Genomic DNA, 20,743 nt, shown 5'->3' with positions numbered 1-20,743 from the left:
GATAGTACTTGGATTAAGAACTTTCGGATTGATTTTAAATGTAGTCGACCGGCCACAAGAGAATTGAAATATTCTCGTTTTCATATTTTATATTTAAAAGGATTATTTTTAAGTTTTCTGAAGAAATTGATATAATGTACATTTTATGATGCAGTTATGTATTTCACTCCTGTTAGTAATTTTTATGTATGGTATTATAGGTCGGTCAGTTTACTAAATAAAACACTTTTGGTTTAATGATTTTAACCATCATACAAAAATCTTAATGTAATAAGCATAAAAATTCTTACATGAATATTTATAATGAACAAAGTTTGACTGTTAATACAAATCAGTTAATAAAGATAAACAGATTATATTATAAATACTAATATTATTTACTCAAAATTTATGAAATTATGCTTATATCTCCATTAATGTAGTTCTTGTTAGTTGATTTTTATCAGTATGAAACGACAAATTTTTACTTTTTCCGAGAATATTAATTTCAAAACTTTTTTTCTTAGAGATCTTCTTTCTCTTCTGTTATTAATTTTGTAGCTGAAACTTCATTGTATACTATGTTGGCTGCGTTTTCATAATACAGTAGTTAGGAGATGAACCTTAATGTTGCGACAGTGCAGTTAAGAAAATATCGTTCTCATGTATTCATTTGTGTATTTGGTTTTTAAAAATTACATTTCTTCCATTTTCTCTGGAACAAATGAAAGTAGACAGTTGAAATTTCACAGTTTTTTTTATAATACTACATTATGTCAGCTATGTGGTAATTAACGTACTGATTGAAAATATAAATTAGAAACTTCTGTAGGAGTCAAAACGTTTTCAAATAATACTACAATAGAAATAGGTTAATTCGATATTGTATAGGCCTAATTGGAATAAATGTCTATTTCCATAATAATTAGCTACTTTTAAATGTTGATAATTAATATTGCATTCCAATTTTCGAAGCTTACTTTTAGAAAATTTATCAACTTGAACGAAAATAGTGTCCATTCTGAATCTTAGAGGATGTTGATGAAATGCTATTATTTATTTCTTCTAGCTATAAAACGCAGTACTTTAGTACAGTAATTCATTTTATTTTATAACAAAACAAAATAATGTAATTTTATTTTGTACTAGCTGAAAACACCCGTCATTGCCCAAATTACCCTTTCTGCTTCTATTTTTAATTAAACTGGTTGTTAGACTTTACAGAAATCTTGGAAACTCTACTATAGACAACCAAAACGAATTCTTTTTTACTAAGCCTTTCTTGTTCATAAAGATGAATCTTTACATAGCGTCATTTACATTAGCTAATAAACTTCTTACAGTTAGCCAAATGTCTGCGAGGGTTAACTCAATTTAAAACAGTTGTAGATCAGGTATCGAAAGAAAACATTTCAATGTGTTCTTTACATTCCACTGGTTTTTAATTTATTTATTTATTTATTGATTTATTTTTATTTATTTATTTAATGTGGTATAGTTAACACCAACGGATCTTCTCTTCCACACCGCCAGAAATATAAGTAAAATAATAGAGAAAACTCAAACTGTAAACAAAGTAAAACCAAACGAAAATATATAAAGGCTACAGTTATACAAACTTTAAATGAGTCAGCATTGTCTTGAAGTTCAGAAAAACAAAAACGTCCCCTTGATAGTTATAAGCCCTCTAAGTGTTGACTCAATGTTTTATAGGTCTTACATTTTATCTCTGTCGGTCAGTGACCGTTAAATTTCAAATGACTTATCTTATTTGTGGGCATCAGCTTATTAAAAGCATTACAACCTTTCTGCCATCTCGTTTCCTTCTCACCACAAATTTGATACAAAGACATATATAAAATAATTATAAGATCTGTACATTGATCTGAAGCTGTGCTGACATAAATTTCAAGTAATTTCATGTCTATGTTTGCTTTCACTTGAACTTCAGAGACAGCTAAGAAATTTCCTTGTTCCCAGTCTGAACCTGTGGGTTGTCATTGTGAGCCAGAATTTATCTGTCAGTCGTACTAAGAATCAATATATACATATACAATTTAATTTATATTGGAAATCTCTTGACCACTGTATGCCCGCTTATATCATACCCGATTTTTTTAAATATGACTAGAGAAATTGTAATTATCTTAAAAATTCAGATCGTATTAATTACATTATTTTTTATTTTATATATAGAATAGAGAAAGGCACAGTATAATTTCACGAGAAGTCATTGTTTAACAAGAAGAATAGGCCTAATATTCTGAGAGACATATATTTTAGAAATTAAGAGATTGTTCTTTCCACAACGCTTAACATACCACAATGGTAACATGATTACACAGATAGAATTTCGTTGTAAAACATTTTTGGATATGAACAACAAAATTTTGAGAGACATACATTTTAGAATTAATACAGTGTTATTTGCAATGGCTTACATAATTATGTTCACATACCACATTAGGAGCATGACAAAAGTATCATAGAATTGCTTTTCGATGTGCGTTCAATTCTTTGTTTTTCCCCCTATTGTATAAATATATAAATATAAAAGTTTAGATGTGCTCACTCGAAGGCAATTATTGAATCGGTATTTTTGAGAAATCCCTTAAGTCACGAAATACAATCTTCTGGTGAAACACACGCAAAAGAAAAACTGTTGAAAAGTAATGCATGAGTTAAGAATTGGAACATTTGAAATGAGAAATGTTGGTAAAAGTATAATGAATATTTCTTAAATAGAATATAACTCTATATTCATGTTTGACTTGTGGGGTTTCTCAAAATGTGGTTAAGAATTTGATCTCAAAATCAGTATTTAGAAGCTGACTTCATAATTTTTGCTTCATGTGAACAAATTTTACTAACCTGTATGAACTCACTATGTAGGTACACAAATAATAAAGTTCTGCATGAAATAATCTAATACAGCCCTGGGCATAAAGGGGAAGGGAAAAGGAAAGAAGATACATCCGCCCATGTCCTTTCTGCTTTAGAAACGAACACATAGTAAAGCATTGTGCATCAATGGTGGATTTTAGGCAACCAGCGAGAGCCAAAAGCTATGATGTATGTCATGTATAATCCGTCACTTTTCAATGAAAGCCTTCAGGTCTGCTCATATTGGGTTCGACACATAACTGTCTCTGCCAGGGAATGTGGAATGGGGAGTTAGGGGTAGTCTGCAGTACCGGTACCTCAGTCGAGCTATTTAAGCCCAGATCTGATCTAATACAATACCGTAGTTTCCCCTAACTATGATCCACATTTGTCACATTTTTCTTTGTATATTCAGTACTACTCATCCAGATTAAGTGAAATTTTGGCTTCAGACTCTTGTAAGTGTGTATTAAATAAATATTGGCATGTGTGTTTGAAATTATTTAATTACAAATGTTAAAAAAATAATAAGCATTGGTACATAGTTGTATTCTGAGTTGCCCAACTATGGTACACTCATATATTCATGCTCTCAAGCATGAATGGACCATAGCTGGAGCTGTAATTATTCGTAAATTAATACACTGAGTTTCTAATTTAAAGATAGAAACAAAATCTAGCACAGAAATATTAAAACTAATGAAAAGTACATGGATTCTTTTTATTAGTACACACTGCATAAACACACGTAAACAAGTGAAATCTGAAAGTCATTTTCCTGCAATAATGAACAACTACACTCACCGGCAAAAAAACTGGGTCACCTAAAGTTTCTCAATTTTTTTTTATGAGGTGAGAAGCAGAAAACCCATTATGAAATGAAGAAAACATTGCTTCCCAGGAAAAAAAAAAAACCTTTTTTATTATCACTTGCATTATTATTTTCAATGCCAAACAATGGATATAATTAAAAGGTGCAAGAACTTACTAATTGTATTAATTTTCTTCCAAATGTTCAACTGATTTTGTGGTCATCCAGATGTTGCTAATAGAGGGTATTGCCTCCCCATGACTGTATGACTGCTACCATTTGCCGATTCAACCCTTCGATCAGATTCTGGATGACAGTCTGGTCGATTCTATTCTATTCTTTACTTAGAACATTTCGGAGCTGCTGTAAGTTGCTGTGAGGAGGTAGATGACTTCTAACTCGCTTCCCTAGCATGCCCCACACATGTTCACTAGGGTTTATATTAGGACTTCTTGCTGGTCACGCCATCCTATTCAATCCAACATTGTGAAGGAACTCATCACGATTCTTGTAGTATGAGCATTGTTATGCATTAACAGGAACTTTTCACCAATAAATGGGGCATATGGTACCACATGTTAAATTAGACCTTCTTCGATGTATCTTGGAGCAGTCAAAGCACCTCCATTAATGAAAACAAGTTCTGTGCGAGCTTCATACGAAATGCCACCCCATACAAGTACTGATTCACCTTGGAAACTGAGACGTGAACTGAAGGTACACGGAGAAAAACATTCTCCTTCTCTTCTCCACACTCTTTCACGTCCATCTGTAAACTAAATCTCGATTCATCTGTGAAGAGCACTTGTCGCCACTCCTCCAGGTTCCAATTAGCATGATTGTGAGCAAAACGTAATCATTCAACATGATGTTGCAGGAGCAGTTCTGAGTCTTTAGTTGGTCTTCTGGAATTCAGCCCACATTCATCCAGACGTCTTCTTACAGTTCTCTCACTCACGTTAACTTGTCTTATTTTTTGGAGGGCTCTTCTGGTCTCAACAGCTGTGGAATGGCGATTTCTTAATGTGTTTAGGACAATAAAATGGTCGTCATAAGCCAAAGTTACTCGTTTTCTCCCTGAACCGGGTCTCCCGGAATAATCAGTAATTGCCGCTTCTTACCATACATGAAACAACAGCTCCATTGTTCTCCACTTCCAAAACTTTCCCTGGCCACAATTCCTCCTCATAAGTAACTACCATATAACTATGTGCCTTTAGCATTAATTTAACAGATTTCGTCTTCTTTTCCACATCCGACTCACACATGATGAGAACACTGGAAACATCATAATCTGTATTCAATTCAATTTCATCGCTCTCATAGTCACTTACAAGGGCAGTTGTTTTCCTTCTACCCTGGAGTTTTCGTTTTACTGGACCATCATTCGTGCTAGTACCATTGATGCTGAAACAGCCTGCTTCTTTATTTAGTGGACTATAATGTTAAATAGTGTTTTAGAATATACTGAAATACCGTATTTGCAGAAGTAAATAATCACATTGTTCACATTTGATTAAAACAAATATTTCAAAATGAAATACAACTATGGTCCACGAAAAATTGTGGTACATAGTTGAGGTCTGACTTCTAGCCTTGAGGTTAAACATTTTTCACGCTGAGTCCTTAACCTCTGGCAGTCTAATTATTACGTGAAAGTAAACACTATATAGCCAGGTTTAATTGTACAAACAATCATATATCTATAACTTACCAGTTCTGCAGAAGAGAGCTTAATAAAACAGACAAACACAAACTGAATGATTTCGTGTCTTCACACGTTCAATACATTATTCTAACAAATCCAAAATTCCAACACAAAATAATTAATTTACCAAACACAACAGTGTAGGCTATAGTTTTGTTCATTCTGTGTCAGCCTTGTCATTGACTTTTGGGCCTTCTCCATGAAACCTAATTATTTTCAAGCGCACATGTCACAACAGAAATACCGTTTGACTTGTGGTATTTTTATACAAAATTGTGCACTTACCCCTATAGAACAGGAATTAGCAATAAACTCATTTTTTTTTACTTATGGAGTTTCTAAAAAAAAACCATTCAATTACATAAATGGCAATGTGAAAAACACGGAGTTTCTAAGTGCATGTCTGCAACTTGAGTAACTGTCCTTGAACTTTATTTCAATATGCTCATTACGAAATGCTAGTCGCACTGAAATTGAACTTGCATAAAATCGAAAGGCATGTAAATGGGTATCATAAGAATGCGTGGGATAAAAATATCATTTTCTTTCGTTTTTCCAGTTAATTCTTGTCACTTATATTAGGTTTTGTATGAATTTTTTCACACCAATTCTTGTTTTATTGCATAATTTTGATAGTCAATATTTCGCAATAGTACTATTGATGATTCAATATTAAGTTTTCAATTATTTTGATGGCAATCCTTGTGGTTTCAAGAACAGTTGGATAAAACACAGCCTTCTTATCGAGAAACTCATAATATGCTCATGGACTGCATAAAGATATTCATTGCATGAATTGTCTAGATTTTGGCCTTCATAATGTATCAACAATGTTATGTAATTTCGTGTTGTTTTTTCCACGGCCTCGTGAAAATAGATGTTGAATATAACAGAAAATAATAAAACAGAGACCAGCCTACTCTGGTGGTCGGCAATTCTGACTACACTTCATGAGGTCATGGTTTCGATTCCCTGTTAGAACACAGGAATTTTTCCTTAAAGGGGAATGTTCCTGTGTTCATTCATGGTTTGGCAATTAGGTTAGGCTTAAGTTTAAGACCTTTCCTGGTACTTCATAATCATTCTATCATCGAGGCCATCATTTCATGTGTTTACAAAAATTATCTTGCGGTAGATTTCAAATTCAGTAATCCACATGCAATGATGTGGCTTTTTCAGGGTCTCAAATTCAGTATCGTACTATAACAATCGTATTTACTTATGGTTTTTAGAGAACCCGGAGGTTCATTGCCGCCCTCACATAAACCTGCCATCGGTCCCTCCTGAGCAAGATTAATCCTGTTTCTACCATCGTAATCCACCTCCCTGAAATGCATTTTAATATTATCCTCCCATCTATATCTCGGCCTCCCCAAAGGTCTTTTTCCCTCCGGCCTCCCAACTAACTCTCTATATGCATTTCTGGATTCGCCCATACATGCTACATGTCCTGCCCATTTCAGACGTCTGGATTTAATGTTCCGAATTATGCCAGGTAAATAATACAATGCGTGCAGTTCTATGTTGTGTAACTTTCTCCATTCTTCTCTAACTTTATTCCCCTTAGACCCAAATATTTTCCTAAGAACTTTATTCTCAAATACCATTAACCTATGTTCCTCTCTCAAAGCAAGAGTCCAAGTTTCACAACTATACAGAAGAACCAGTGATATAACTGTTTCATAAATTTTAATTTCAAAGTTTTTTGAGAGCAGACTGGATGACAAAACCCAATAATAACAGGTATTTCCCATATTTATTCTGCGTTTAATTCCCTTTCAGTGTCATATTTGTTACTATTGCTCCAAGATATTTGAATTTTTCCACCTCTTCAAAGGATAAATTTCCAATTTTTATATCCATTTCGTACTATGTTCTGGTCACGAGATATAATCATATACTTTGTCTTTTCCGGATTTACTTCGAAACCTATCTCTCTACTTGCTTCAAGTAAAATTCCCGTGTTTTCCCTAATAATTTATTAATTTTCTCCTAACATATTCACATCATCTGCATAGACAAGCAGCTGATGTAACCCATTCATTTCCAAACCCTTTCTGTTATCCTGGACATTTCTAATGGTATAGTCTAGAACAAAGTCAAAAAGTAAAAGTGATGTTGCATCTCCTTGCTTTAGCTGGCAGTGAATTGGAAAAGCATCTGACAGAAACTGGCCTATAAGGACTCACTATAACAATCGTACAGGAAAAAAATGAAAATATTTCTCAAATGTGACAACGAATGGCTCACACTGCACGTCTTTTACAGAGAGATCAGACATGAGGTCACGACTTCGAGATCAACCAAGTTCCACATGCTGTTCATTAATACCTGTGGTATACAGCAATGAAATTATAACGCAAAGGCATTTTTGAACTCCTGGGGAAAGTAGAAAATATATGCATAATCATAACTGCTGTAGGAGGTAACTCACGTCATATCGCAGGGATGGATTGTGGGCATTGATAGGTAGCAGTGTCATTGACTTCGATGGGTACAGTCAAATGGGGATACTTTGACTATCAGGGAAACTTTGATCAAAATCCATATTATGTTTTTAGGCATATGCTATATCCTTGAAAACCAATGTAGCCGACTTTTTTTGCTGTAGAAGTTTTAGTATAATCCTCTAGATGGCAGAACACAGCAACTATTGATCTTCACACAGATGTCACTTGTAGTGAACCATGTGGCATATGATTCAGGCATGAAAAATATTATATGAAAAAAATCCATCTGTCGCCAAGAAACAAGAAGTCATCCAGCTGTGTATTTGTGTCAGGTAAGTACAGAAATTATTGCTTTCCCTCAGCTAGATGTAAATTTTATATACAATTTTTCACTAACTGTTATTTTTAAATTAAACTTAAGCATGTACATTTTTTAAGGTTATGTGGCTACTTTGACTGGGTGGTCGAGGTATCCCTATCAGTCAAAGTTATATCTAATGTATTATTTCTTTCTTCTTCTAGGTTAATATATTAATATGGGACGGACACAAATTTAAACCTGGCCCCTGCGTCTCGCAGTTATGCACAGTATACACAAGAAAATCTTGATGCTGCAATCTCAGCTATTAATAAAGGTAAACCTATTATAACAAACTGAAAAAGTGAGACTGACCATATTAAATAAATATTTTATAAGAACATTATATATATTTATTCAAAGCTATGTTCCCTTCATCTTTTCCAGGTCACATGTCAATCACAAAAGCATCAAAATACTATAAAATTGCCAAAGGGATTCTCATCAACGAAATAAAAAAGGATGGAGGCACAGTTGCATGCCCTTTGGTATTTTTTTAAATAGAAGAGAGATCCATGGCTTGTCATATGCTTACTGTTGCTCAGTGGGATTTCCTTTTGACAATCAAGACTTGCGATATCTTGCAAAAATGTACCTTGATAACTGTGGTCGAACCATTCCTCAGTTTGGGCATAACTTTCCAAGCAGTGAGTGGGCATGGCGCTTTCTTCAGAAACACAAAAGGGACTTATCACAAAGATTCTGCTAAAATCTGAAGAAATCGAAAGCTACTGTAACACCTTAAGTCATGACTGATATTTCAACCATCTGCAGGAAATCCTACACGAAAATAATACTAGTGAAGAGCTTGTTAGTGTGCCTCCAGAGAGAATATTCAATTATGACGAAACAAATCTTGCACACCACCCTGCTGTGAAAGATGCATCTTCAAATGAGGAGTCAAATATGCAGAACGCATAAAAGAATCGTCCACGACCAGTATATCTCTGATATAGGCTACTGTGCCTCTGCTGCAGGCCAGCTGTTACTACCTTATGTTGTCTACAAGTCAGGGCACCTACGGCAGACTTGGATGGAAGGAGGTCCACCATTCACAAGATACAGGCCTAATAGGAATCTGAGTGGTTGGTTTGATTCCGTAGTATTTAAGGATTAGTTTAAGAATTTGATCCTGCCACACACCAGAATTGTTCTCATTGGAGATAATTTGTCAGGCCATTTCACTCCTGATACAATATCACTGGCAGAAACAAATAATGTTTTATTTCGTTTGTATTCCCCTAAACCAGTGGTCATCAGCACTCGCTAAAATGTACAAAGGGTAAGCGGAGCCGTCCCATGTGCCCCGTTGTGCAGCAGGAAGCAGTAGAGAGCATACCCACTAGCAGCTACGAGTGCACCATGGTGCACTGTGTTGTCCACGGGTAAGAGACGCTAGCCCCAGGGTGCTCTGTGCTGACGACCACTGCCCTAAACACTACGCATATAACTCAGCATCTGGAATTTCCTTTTATGCACCACTTAAATATTGGAGGAAAACATTACATCAATGGAAAGGATCCAATCAGAAAAGATCCCAGATACTGTCAAAAGAAATTTTTTCCTAATTGCTGAAATCCCTCCACGAAAACGTGTATCAAGATGGTGTTTCTGACATCATTAGTGAATTCAAGAAATGTGACATTGCTTCTTTAAAGCAGACAATGCTACCATTGATCTTACTCAGGTGGAACGGCGACTGCATAACCCTGATCATCTTAAGTGAGTTTTCCAATTTATTCCAGAGAAGACTGAACAGTACAATCTTAACTGAATCAAAACTTAATAACATTATGTCATGGACATTATAAGGGCCTAAACTTGTCAGTTAAATTTTATCCTTTTTTATTTTTTGCATTTTTGTTCTGATATTATTAATATTGAATATGTTGCATGATTTATATAATAATATTGTAATTTTGAGTCTTGATAGTATATGTCATAATGTTTACTTGTTAAAATGCATTGATAATGTAATATATTTCCCAGATAACTCATTTTTATTCTCTTTCTTGAAATAAGTTTTTAGATGGTCAATGAATCCCAAATGAAAGGATACTTTGACCAGGTCATAAATACCAGAATGACTGCTCATGAGAGTTTCAGAATGAAATACAGTATTACCTTTAGTTATAACAATCATATGCCCAACATAAAGACTAAAATATGGAATAAGAATCTCCAGAATTCTCTGAACTTTTTAATTTTCTTACAAAATTGGTCAAAGTGTCCCTGTTTGATGGTACCGTAATTATTATAGAGTCGAAGGATATGCATTAAAAAGTGGCAAAATATGCATGCATGCATGCATGCCCTTAAAAATCAGAATACAGGCATTAAAAACAATAAAATATGCACTATTCTATTTTGAACAGTTTACTTTAATTTACCGTTCGCGTAATTAATACATACAGAATATTATCTCTTATACTTTTTTAAATTTGCATTGAAATTGGAGTGAACAACTACATTATACATTTACAAATAAGGCGATAAAGTTATGCTATTGTACACAAGAAACGTCAAGATCTGTGAAATTGGAGAAGCAATAAACTAGGCTGCATATTTTTCCAAATTTTCAGTAAGATTTTCTGTTGTCGAAAATAATGTTTTTATAAGAATAGGGAAATAAAAAACTGAAAGGTTTCTTCCTTTCATTCTCTCTCTCTTTTTTTTTTGGAGGGGGGGGCAATGGGAGGGTAGTCTCGTCCCTATTCTACACCAGTATGGCTCATAGATGTCGATAGTGTTGAGAAGCGTAAACGAGTTAGAGATATTCAAAGTGCACCAAAGGCGGTGGATATAACTTTATATATGTCCAGAACAATGAGCTTAATAACAGTACTTGTTCACTGTGGTGGCACCATTTGTGTTTTGTCAGATTGCAATAAGTTTAATAAAATTGAAAATTGGCTACACTGCCTCAATTTCACATTGCAATTTTCTATTTTTTTTTTTACATTATTTTGAGACCAATTGATAAAAACCAACAAATATGTATTTATATGTACAAACAACGAAAATATGCACTATAAAATCCTATCGTTTGATTGTAAATCTTTTGAAACACATGTAAATAACGGTAGCATATGATTTTGAACTAAGGATTAAAGCATGCAAACATACTCAAATCCTCACATTTATTATTATTTACTGCAGCTGACAGCACGTTTTCTCGACAAAATCTATTCAGAACTCATTGATTTGACTTGAGGAATATGTACAAACTATTAAAATTGAGCGGAAAGCAGTAATAAACAACTCTAACCTTGCCAGAGTCCTCGATTTTCCGTCACTTAGCTATTCCCTCATCTAACTCACTCTAACCTTGTCACATTCCTCGTACTTACGTAACTTAACTATATCCTCATCTAACAAAACATAACCTACAACTAGTAATATTTACGGACATAAAATTGGAATTTGAAGTTATTTCATTGTCGTAAACTCATTACTGGTAGTGTGAGAAAAGGGAAGAGGACAGAAATGATTTTTGTACGCACTACAGTGAACATATGGCAGAATTTATCATAATTATTGTATTTTAACGGCATGTGGATTAACCATGTTTCGTCATGTATAATGATGGTGGAGATAGTGTTCCACTATATTTTATCCTTCGCAGGCGTTAGACTTGTTTGTTACTGCTTTCCGCTCAATTTTAGTAGTTTGTACATATTCCCTAAGTTAAATCAAGGAATTCTGAATAAATTTTGTAGAGAAAACGCGCAGTTAGCTACAGTAAATAAATAGTCATAGATAAGGTCTGTTTGTACAACAGTTTCCGACAGTTTCCAACTGTCATGAGCATGTGCACATCGACTTTTCTGCTCGTAAATGCCAAGTGTGCATGCTCATGACAGTTGCAAACTGTCGAAAACGCTGTATGAACAAATAGCATTAGAGTGTGAAGACAGACCGCATATTCTCATTTCGTTTGTCGCATCTCGTTCTGCGGATTAATATGTACTCAGCTCATCTTTTGAGCATGGCAATCCTAAAACGGACAGTTACCCGTATATCAGATACCGAATTAAACAATGAGCAGTCATGGTAGCAGTTCTCCTCTATGTAGGCAACAAGTTTCGCAAGACTGTCCACAAGTAGCAAACATTTAGGTGCTCTTGTTTACTGCACATGCGCAATGCGTTGTATCTGGAACCAAATACTCTACAATGATAATACCGGAAAGTTCACGGTAAAAGTGGCGAATGACTCACTAGTGCTATCTAGCGGCAGGGATTGCAGGCAGCGAGGATGATGTGAAGAATAGCGCGTTGAACTGTGTTTATGAGCTTTGTTCTTCGACAAACACAAGATGTCCTAAGGATTATTCTCATTATAGCTGTAGCCTACACAATGTCAGTTAAATGTGGAAATGTTTGTTCTATGTTTTGTAAAAATATACCTAGCAAAATATGCTAGATCTTTCTTCACATTTCCAAAAGATAGAGATCGGGAGTAGTCATATAAACACCAGTAGAATGTTACTTTTTTGTTACAAGATGATGATGATGACGATGATGATGATGATGATGATGATGGATTATTATTATTATTATTATTATTTCTACTACTACTACTACTACTACTACTACTACTACTACTACTTCCGGTAATACAGTTATTTGCTTTTGTCTTTTAGGTGTGCCATGCTCATATAGGTAAACGCAGACAGACGTTTTAGTTAATGAGGTTTAATAGGGCACGTCAGCTACTATCGCTATTTGCGTCCTTATCTAAACTTCTTTAAAAAACAAAGCACAAACAATATCATAAGTAAAATGCGAGCACTAAATAAAAACGCTGTCAACAGTTCTAGACGAAACGTTTAAAATTAGAGGGATAGAATATATTATGTACAAAATTCACAAAATATATTCAGATCACTTTTGATTATCGAACTTCAATAACCATAATTCGAAACATGAGGGGTAAGTAAAATTAGAGTGTAATAAATTGGAAAAGTATACCGAAGTTTTAAATCAGTCGTAGGACTTAATTTTTAATACTCTGTTTTTAATAACAGACTGAAGATAATAGTTATTCCTTCACAGAACTTAACAGGTCCTTCTTCCGAAAATATGAGTGAAAATCAAAGCACAATTAAAGAATCGCGAAGGTCCCAAATAAACATATTAGAGCTTACATCGAGGAAGGTGCGGGTTTTCTGATATTAGACAGAAACGACAGACCATACTACTCCATCGTGTAATTAGATAGTGCATTAGCAATGACATATTCTCTGTGTTAACTGAAACAGTTACTAAACTGCATAAATCTACTTTGCATTGTTCATATAAAACACAATTTCTTTATAGTTTCTCCGTATAAAAAATTGAAAGTCTTTACTTTTTTATCCAAATAGTGTGTCTTGGGATGTGTAACATAAAAATGTGAATTGTTGATTTTGTGAAGAAAGTGGACTCATGTTTTTTCACAATAAGTGATTCAGGTAGTTATTCGGACAAATAATTTGCCTAGTCCTATATTTTAAAGGCATTATTAATATTTCACTAAATTAAGATCATTTTTTTACCATGTAAGAAATCCTAAAAGATAAAAACTGGCTCAAGCGGAAATGACAGCTCTAAACAGAGCAAGTCCAAATGCCGATTTAGTTAAATTGTTAAAATATATTATGAATTCATTAGTCAAAAGTGTGCTTCAAAGAAGGACATGGGGAAACGATATTCCAGTTACGATAAAAGTTTTGCCGCAACATTCCATTAATGTTCACCTCAAGACAAAAGATTTCTAAGAAGAAAATTATGTTTACCAACAGTTAGATCTCTCAAAAATTGACTTAATGAATTTGGTATAGGCCCGTTATAAATTGCACTATTCTATAATTAATTATTAAAAATAAAATCCGATATTTTACCATTGAATGAAAAAGTTGTTAACTACGAGTATTATTGTTGAAGACAAAATGTCTTTGAAGGAAAACATAACTTATAATGCTAAAACAGACACTTTGAGGGAGTCATTGAATTAGGTATAGATAGGCATAATCAACAAACTTCAACTGACGTAAAAATTTCAGAAGTACCATTTGCAAACCAACCACTGGTTTTCATTATTCGAAGAATGTGCAAAATTTTAAAGCAAACTACGTATAAGTTATTTTCTATCAAAACATACAATGCCTGCAGAAATTTTAAAATCACAACTGCTTGATGTAAAAGATAAAATACAAGATATAGGCTTTATCCCTAAAGCAGCGACTATGCCAGTATCTTCACTGACAAATAATTTAAAGTGCTTATAAAATTGTTACATCAAAAATAAAATGGTTAGCCATTAGCCAAGGAACGAAATACGCGATGTATGAAAGTTTCTAAAGTCATGAACAACTAAATCATAATTACATTTGAAAATACGATAATTGTGTCATTTAATTTCTATTCCAATAACTTTGTAACTTCTTATTAATTTAAAATGTTGTGAACCTTGTGACTCTAAATAAAACTATTGATTTGCATTTTTATTGACATCAGATGAACACCTCTCCGTTTTTCCTCATGTAACCTAGCACACCACAATGAGTGTATAAACAATCCAAGCTGCTAGATAGCAGCGCAGTCACTTTTCGCCGCCGCTTGCAATGCTAAACAGGCAAGCTTTCCAGTATTATTGTTATAGAGTATTTGCTGGAACTTAGTAAAATTAGGTGGCCCAAATTTTGTTTCTGGGTCTGTACTTAATAACTAGTCCTCTCGTGAAGCTGTATCAACTACATACGTAAGAAATTAAAATATTAAGATTATTAGACCTTTATCCTTTCTTTCAGACACAGACCAATTAAAATAAGAGAGAAAAATACCCGAGCTTCGGTTTGTTGATGTTTACGTTTGGTGCTGATGGCGCTTGTCTTGTAAATTGATATGAGGAGCAAGTTTACTACCACTGAAACAAAGTGATGATTTGGGCATCACACCCCTGAAGAGACATAACAGATACTACCGTAATTTAGGTGAATCACACGCTGCGTTCAAGAATGCATAGACAAAAAATGTTCTGTTTCAGAGTCTCAAACACGCTGCAACTTATTAAGGGGAGACACTGGTAATTTTCAAAACTTTTTTTTTGTCTGTTTTACAGATTTCAACCAAATTTTCACAGTATGTTCCTATTGACATTGTACTGAATACTTGAAAGTAATTGCTTTCCTAGTTTTTTAATAATACATTTTCAATTATTACTTTTTAGTATTTTTGGGCAGCCTTAGTTTTAGTCAAATTTAATTCTAAGTTCATCAAATTTCAATATGTGATGCAGAATAGAAAAATAACTTCTGATATATTTTTCCTACATGTTAAGGTTGCCAGATGTTCTCGTTTCCTGAGGACAATCCCAGAATTTTGCTTTCTGTTCCTGGATTTAATATTTTTTTCCCACATATCCCCGGATTGTCATTGTTAATTATTGGTATGATTTAATGATCCTTGCACATTGCTGTGGACGAATTTTGCTAATGCAACTTTGCCACATTATCATGATTCCATAGCCACCAGCGTGGCTCAGTCGGTTAAGGTGCTTGCTTGCCGGTCTGAAGTTGCGCTCGGGCGCAGGTTCGATCCCAGCTTGGGCTGATCACCTGGTTGGGTTTTTTCCGAGGTTTTCCCCAACCATAAGATGAATTCCAGGTAATCTATGGCGAATCCTCGGCCTCATCTCGCCAAATACCATGTCGCTATCACCAATCTCATCGACGCTAAAGAACCTCGTAGTTGATACAGCGTCGTTAAATAATCAACTAAACTAATCATGATTCCATAATCAAAACTGAAGGTGAGGACGTAACTGCAGTCGAGTCTTCCATTGATATCGAAGTAATAAAAAAACTGAACTACAGAAAAGTAGAAACATTTATTCTACCATAATTAAGCAACTTTTGGCATCTTTAGAGGAAGTGGCTCTTATTTCACAACAGAATTCTCAGTGTCTCTCATGAATTGTAAGCAAAATGTCGTTGAATATCCCGGTGCCTGTCTTAATCATTCACAAGAAAAGATATATTTGAAATGTACTTCTTGCTGAGACTTCCTCTAGAAAGAGAAAGCTTTCAAGAGACAGTTCATTATTTTTCTTCAAATATAAATGGGTAATTACATGCAAAACAGTATGATGCAAAACATTGATATCTCCAAATTTGTTAAAAATTGCACATTCAACTCTTTATGTTATATATATTAATCATGTACAAAATTATGTTTGCAGCACCTTCCGTTTAAATGTTATGGACAGTTAAAATAATTTGATTTGAGCACATAGGCATATTTTCAATGTGTTTTCTGACCATAAGAATAATTACAAAAAATTTTTTAAAGATATCTTTAGATAGCTTAAAAAAGAGGTTATTAAGATAATATAATTCAGTGCAGCTCTGAAATTTGTGTTTAAAGAAATTTAAAAATACATTTTAGAAAACGCCATTACATTAAATCGAATACTTCAATTCACATAAGAAAAATATATGATAATTTACAGAGCATTTTCATTAGTCTGTCAAATTTTCATAATGGGGTCTTCAAACATAAGGAAGTTATAAATTAAAATAACTCACCGCGTAAAGGGTGATCTATGCCGCTGCGCCATGTGCCGTCACTGCTGCTGGCCACTGTGAGAAACGTCTCCACGTTGACAACAGGTGCACATCACACGTCTGATTTCAACTAGTTTCGGTACTTCTGGTGAAGCAGAATAGGGTTTTATTGCTAACTTTCCATTAACTGGAACCACACAGTGAACACTTCTTGTTCCGGGAACAGTCTTGAGGCCGGCAAATCTTTGAAGATTTAGATTTGTAACTACTTCTACAACACTACAGATGACTCCAACTTTTCGTCTTTAATTTAGGTATATTGAACACTTACAACTTACAATGACAGAACAGAACAAAATCACCCTCTTAATTGAATGGGAAAAGTTTCGCTGAGATTAACACAGTCCAAGAAAACAAAACCCCACATGAAAGCTATTAGAGCGGATGTCGTAACATCTGGCAGTCATGTCGATCACTAAGGCACTGTTCGTAACAAATATGTGGACTTCCTTAACTCCAAAATATAAACTTGAAATTGATGTCATGATCTCGGTGGTTCTTGAAGAATTTATATTTATTGGTTTTTATTGCAGAACTTATGTAGCGATTAGTTCGCCACAATATCGCGAACATGCAGTATTCACTTCAACAGCAATAATGGCAAAATAGAACAGCTTTTTTGGAATGAGTATAATTACGTATACTAGTAAACACGATACATTTATATTTTGTCATTCTATGCCATTAATTGTTTATGTTATTTGTGTTTAGACAATCTTTTAATTGTTAATTGTAAAAATATAATGATAATACTATAATAGTAGCAATAATAATGTTACTGTATACCTGAAGCATTCATTTCATGAGATATTTCTTCCCAAAGCCAGTCAATAGTATCCCTTTTAGCATGTTCTTTTAATTTAAACTCAAATAATTGTATATTGCAGGTCTTGTCTGAAGCAGAATAACAAGTTTGTATCTAATTCCACTGTAGTACTGGTACAAGACAAAGACACTGAATTCAAATTAATCTGAATCTCCTCCCAATACTCGACAACACTGATAATTATAATACGAAATAATGAAAGCAGAAGTACGCGCATGCAGAACTGGACTGTCTCTAGTTTCCTCAAGACGAGACATAATTCCAGGCACCTTCATTGTTTTCCCTCAGACAGTCTCTGAGAGCCTGAGACAAGCGTCTCTTCCTATGTGCCTGCCTACCTATTTAACTTAATCCTCGAGTCAGTCTCTTCCTGTGTGCACTGAGCCCAAGCACGCGTTTGGATCTCTGATAACAGCACGTGGCGTAATACATGGCATGCGACTATGAACCTTAACAGCAAGATTCCAATTCTAGTTTATTTAATATTTCCCAAAGTTTTAGAAGTGACATAATTTTTTTTGAAATCGATAAGAAAATTGTTTGTCTCACCGTAAAAAATATAACATAGAATAAAAAAATATTCGATTTGAAAATATTATCATTTCTTTATTTTACTGTAAGTTTTAATACATACTCGAAGTAAAAATCGATAATAACTCAAAAGTAGGTACAAATATATATAGTCACCATTGTATTGGGACATTTTTTACGTTGATACAATGAAGCATGTCATTTTAATAATGTTTTTAACAATAGTCTACATATAAACTCCCCGAACATTTCACCCTTCATTACCTTTCAACCATTGATGATATGAGGTTCATATTAGGCCATTTAACTATTTAGTATTATAACATTTGTTTACTAGAATATTGGAAAAATCCAGAACTTGACGTTACAAAACTTAAAATTGTATATGGAATGACCCAAATGGATTTGTCCTGGATGACGATAATTTCTTTGATGAAATTTCTTGCTTGAAGAAATATGTGACTTCAGATTGGACTGGAATTTTAAAAAAAATTTTTATGAGAAGATGATTCCCTATGCACAACTCCAGAAGTTGATTGAACTTTCTCTGTGTCCTGGAAGTAATGCTTCAGTGGAGAATTCCTTCAATGAATATGATGTGGACATCCCAAAAATACAGAATCAGTTTAGAAACTGGTCATGCCATGCTTGCTATCTTCAACTTCAACATGACCTGTCAGGAATTTGCTGAAAAATTTGGACATAGAGAAGTCATGCTTAAAAAAATTTGCTCTTATTGGAAGAAAAAAAAAGTTTATATCTGTCCCCAAAAATTGTGAAAAAAGAAATCTGGTAACCTTCTATATGTCTTTTACTTTTGTTGTTGTTGTTTTCTAATGCCAGGCGTTTGACAATAAAGTCATTTGACCTCTTGCACTCCAATATTTTTCAAAGACATTATCATGGCCAGCCACTGAAGCACAGATTTTGAGGTGTTCCGAATCTATTTCTTGGTTTGAGTTGCACAATGGGCAGTTAGGGGACTGATATATTCCAATTCTATGCAGGTGTTTGGTCAAACAATCATGGCCTGTTGCCAATCCAAATGCAGCTACAGACGATTTTCGTGGTAAATCGGGAATTAACTGTGGATTTTGATGCAGGGAGTTCCATTTTTTCCCTTGAGATTGTGTTATCAAATTTTGTTTGTTAAAGTCTAAGTATGTAGATTTAATAAATCTTTTCACAGAGTAAAACGTAGATTTAGTAACAGGTCTGTAAGTAGCAGTGCTGCCCTTCTTTGCTAAAGCATTCGCATTCTCGTTTCCCAGGATTCCACAATGGGATGGTATCCATTGGAATACAATTCTTTTATTGAGTGATATTAATTGAGAGAGTATTTTAGTTATTTCTGCTGTTTGAGATGAAGGTGTGTGTTTAGAGACTATTGATAGAATAGCTGCTTTGGAGTCTGACAATATAACTGCATTCTTAAATTTATTGATGTGGCATAGAAGATTCCTGAGACTTTCACTTATTGCAATGATTTCACCATCAAAACTTGTTGTTCCATATCCAAGAGATCTATAAAGTGAGAAGAGACACCACATAACACCTGCACCGGCACCTTGTTCTCTGGAGATCAAGGATCCGTCGGTGTATAAATGAAGCCAGTTTTGTGGAGGTTACCTAATATTAATTGTCTCTAAAGACGATTGTTTCAGCATTTCAGTGTTTACTTCTGATTTCAGTATTTCTTCTGTTAAATTTAGATTATATTCTATATTTAATAGAGTTAAAGGGTTTGGTTTAATTTGTAGGTTTTCTTTTAAATTCGGGATATTGATTTTCTGTTTTAATTCTTGAACAATGGATATGAAACTTTGAGTTTTCAATCTACATAGAGGACTGTATGAATGCCAAATGTCTCCTGGTAATCTGATAAGTTATTCATATTGAATCAGTGCTTTTTCTTCTATTGTCATCTTGATGCTGTTAATATTAGTGAGGAATCTCATAGAATCTATTGGAGTTGTTTTGATTTCACCAGTAATGAGTCTGAGAGCTTGGTTTTGAACATATTCTATTTCGTTTATGAAAGATGAAGTAATTAAAATTTCTCCATAGTATGTCAGCACTGGCTGTATAAACATTTTATATGTAGTGTTCAAAGTATTCCTAGAGCATCCCCATTTCTTTGCTGCTAGTCTTTTTAGAAGGGAGAATCTTTTACGAGCTTTTTCAGAAATGTATTTCAAATGGTTGCTCCATGTTAACTTACTATCGAAAATAACTCCAAAATATTTGGATTCATAAGTCCTAGGAAGGTGTTGGCCATTGTATTGGATATTGAATTCTCTTTCTTTTTTACCAAGTGAAAATATTTGGTAGTTACTTTTGCTTAAATTGAGTGTCATCAAATTTGATGTATTCCATTCATGTAGTTGATTTAGAGCTTTAAGAGCAGAATTTTGAATTTTGTTTCTATGTCTGTAAGATCCGGAAGTCCACAAAACTATATCATCTGCAAATAGTGCTGTTTTCATGTTTGATTCCTCTAATAGGGAGGGTAAGTCATTTATATAAACATTGAATAAAGTTGTGCTGAGGACAGCGCCCTGAGAAGACTTCGATATGTTTGTCTGTAAC

At 34.1% G+C, this 20,743-nt stretch overlaps 2 long non-coding RNA genes across 2 annotated transcripts in view; one reads left to right on the top strand and one right to left on the bottom strand.

Annotated features, from left to right (window-relative positions):
- The window catches only part of LOC138704908 (uncharacterized), a 399,392-nt gene that overhangs the window by 314,298 nt on the left and 64,351 nt on the right, over window positions 1–20,743 (bottom strand). The window lies entirely within an intron of this gene.
- On the top strand, window positions 7,407–10,823 carry LOC138704326 (uncharacterized). Its single transcript, XR_011333316.1, has 3 exons — window positions 7,407–8,163; window positions 8,354–8,466; window positions 8,577–10,823. It is a non-coding gene; the product is annotated as an uncharacterized lncRNA (long non-coding RNA).

The sequence above is a fragment of the Periplaneta americana genome, chromosome 8, assembly GCF_040183065.1.
Source record: "Periplaneta americana isolate PAMFEO1 chromosome 8, P.americana_PAMFEO1_priV1, whole genome shotgun sequence".
Taxonomy (NCBI): Eukaryota; Metazoa; Arthropoda; class Insecta; order Blattodea; family Blattidae; genus Periplaneta; species Periplaneta americana.
Note: the sequence above shows the minus strand (reverse complement) of the source record. Positions and strands in the feature narration are given on the sequence as shown.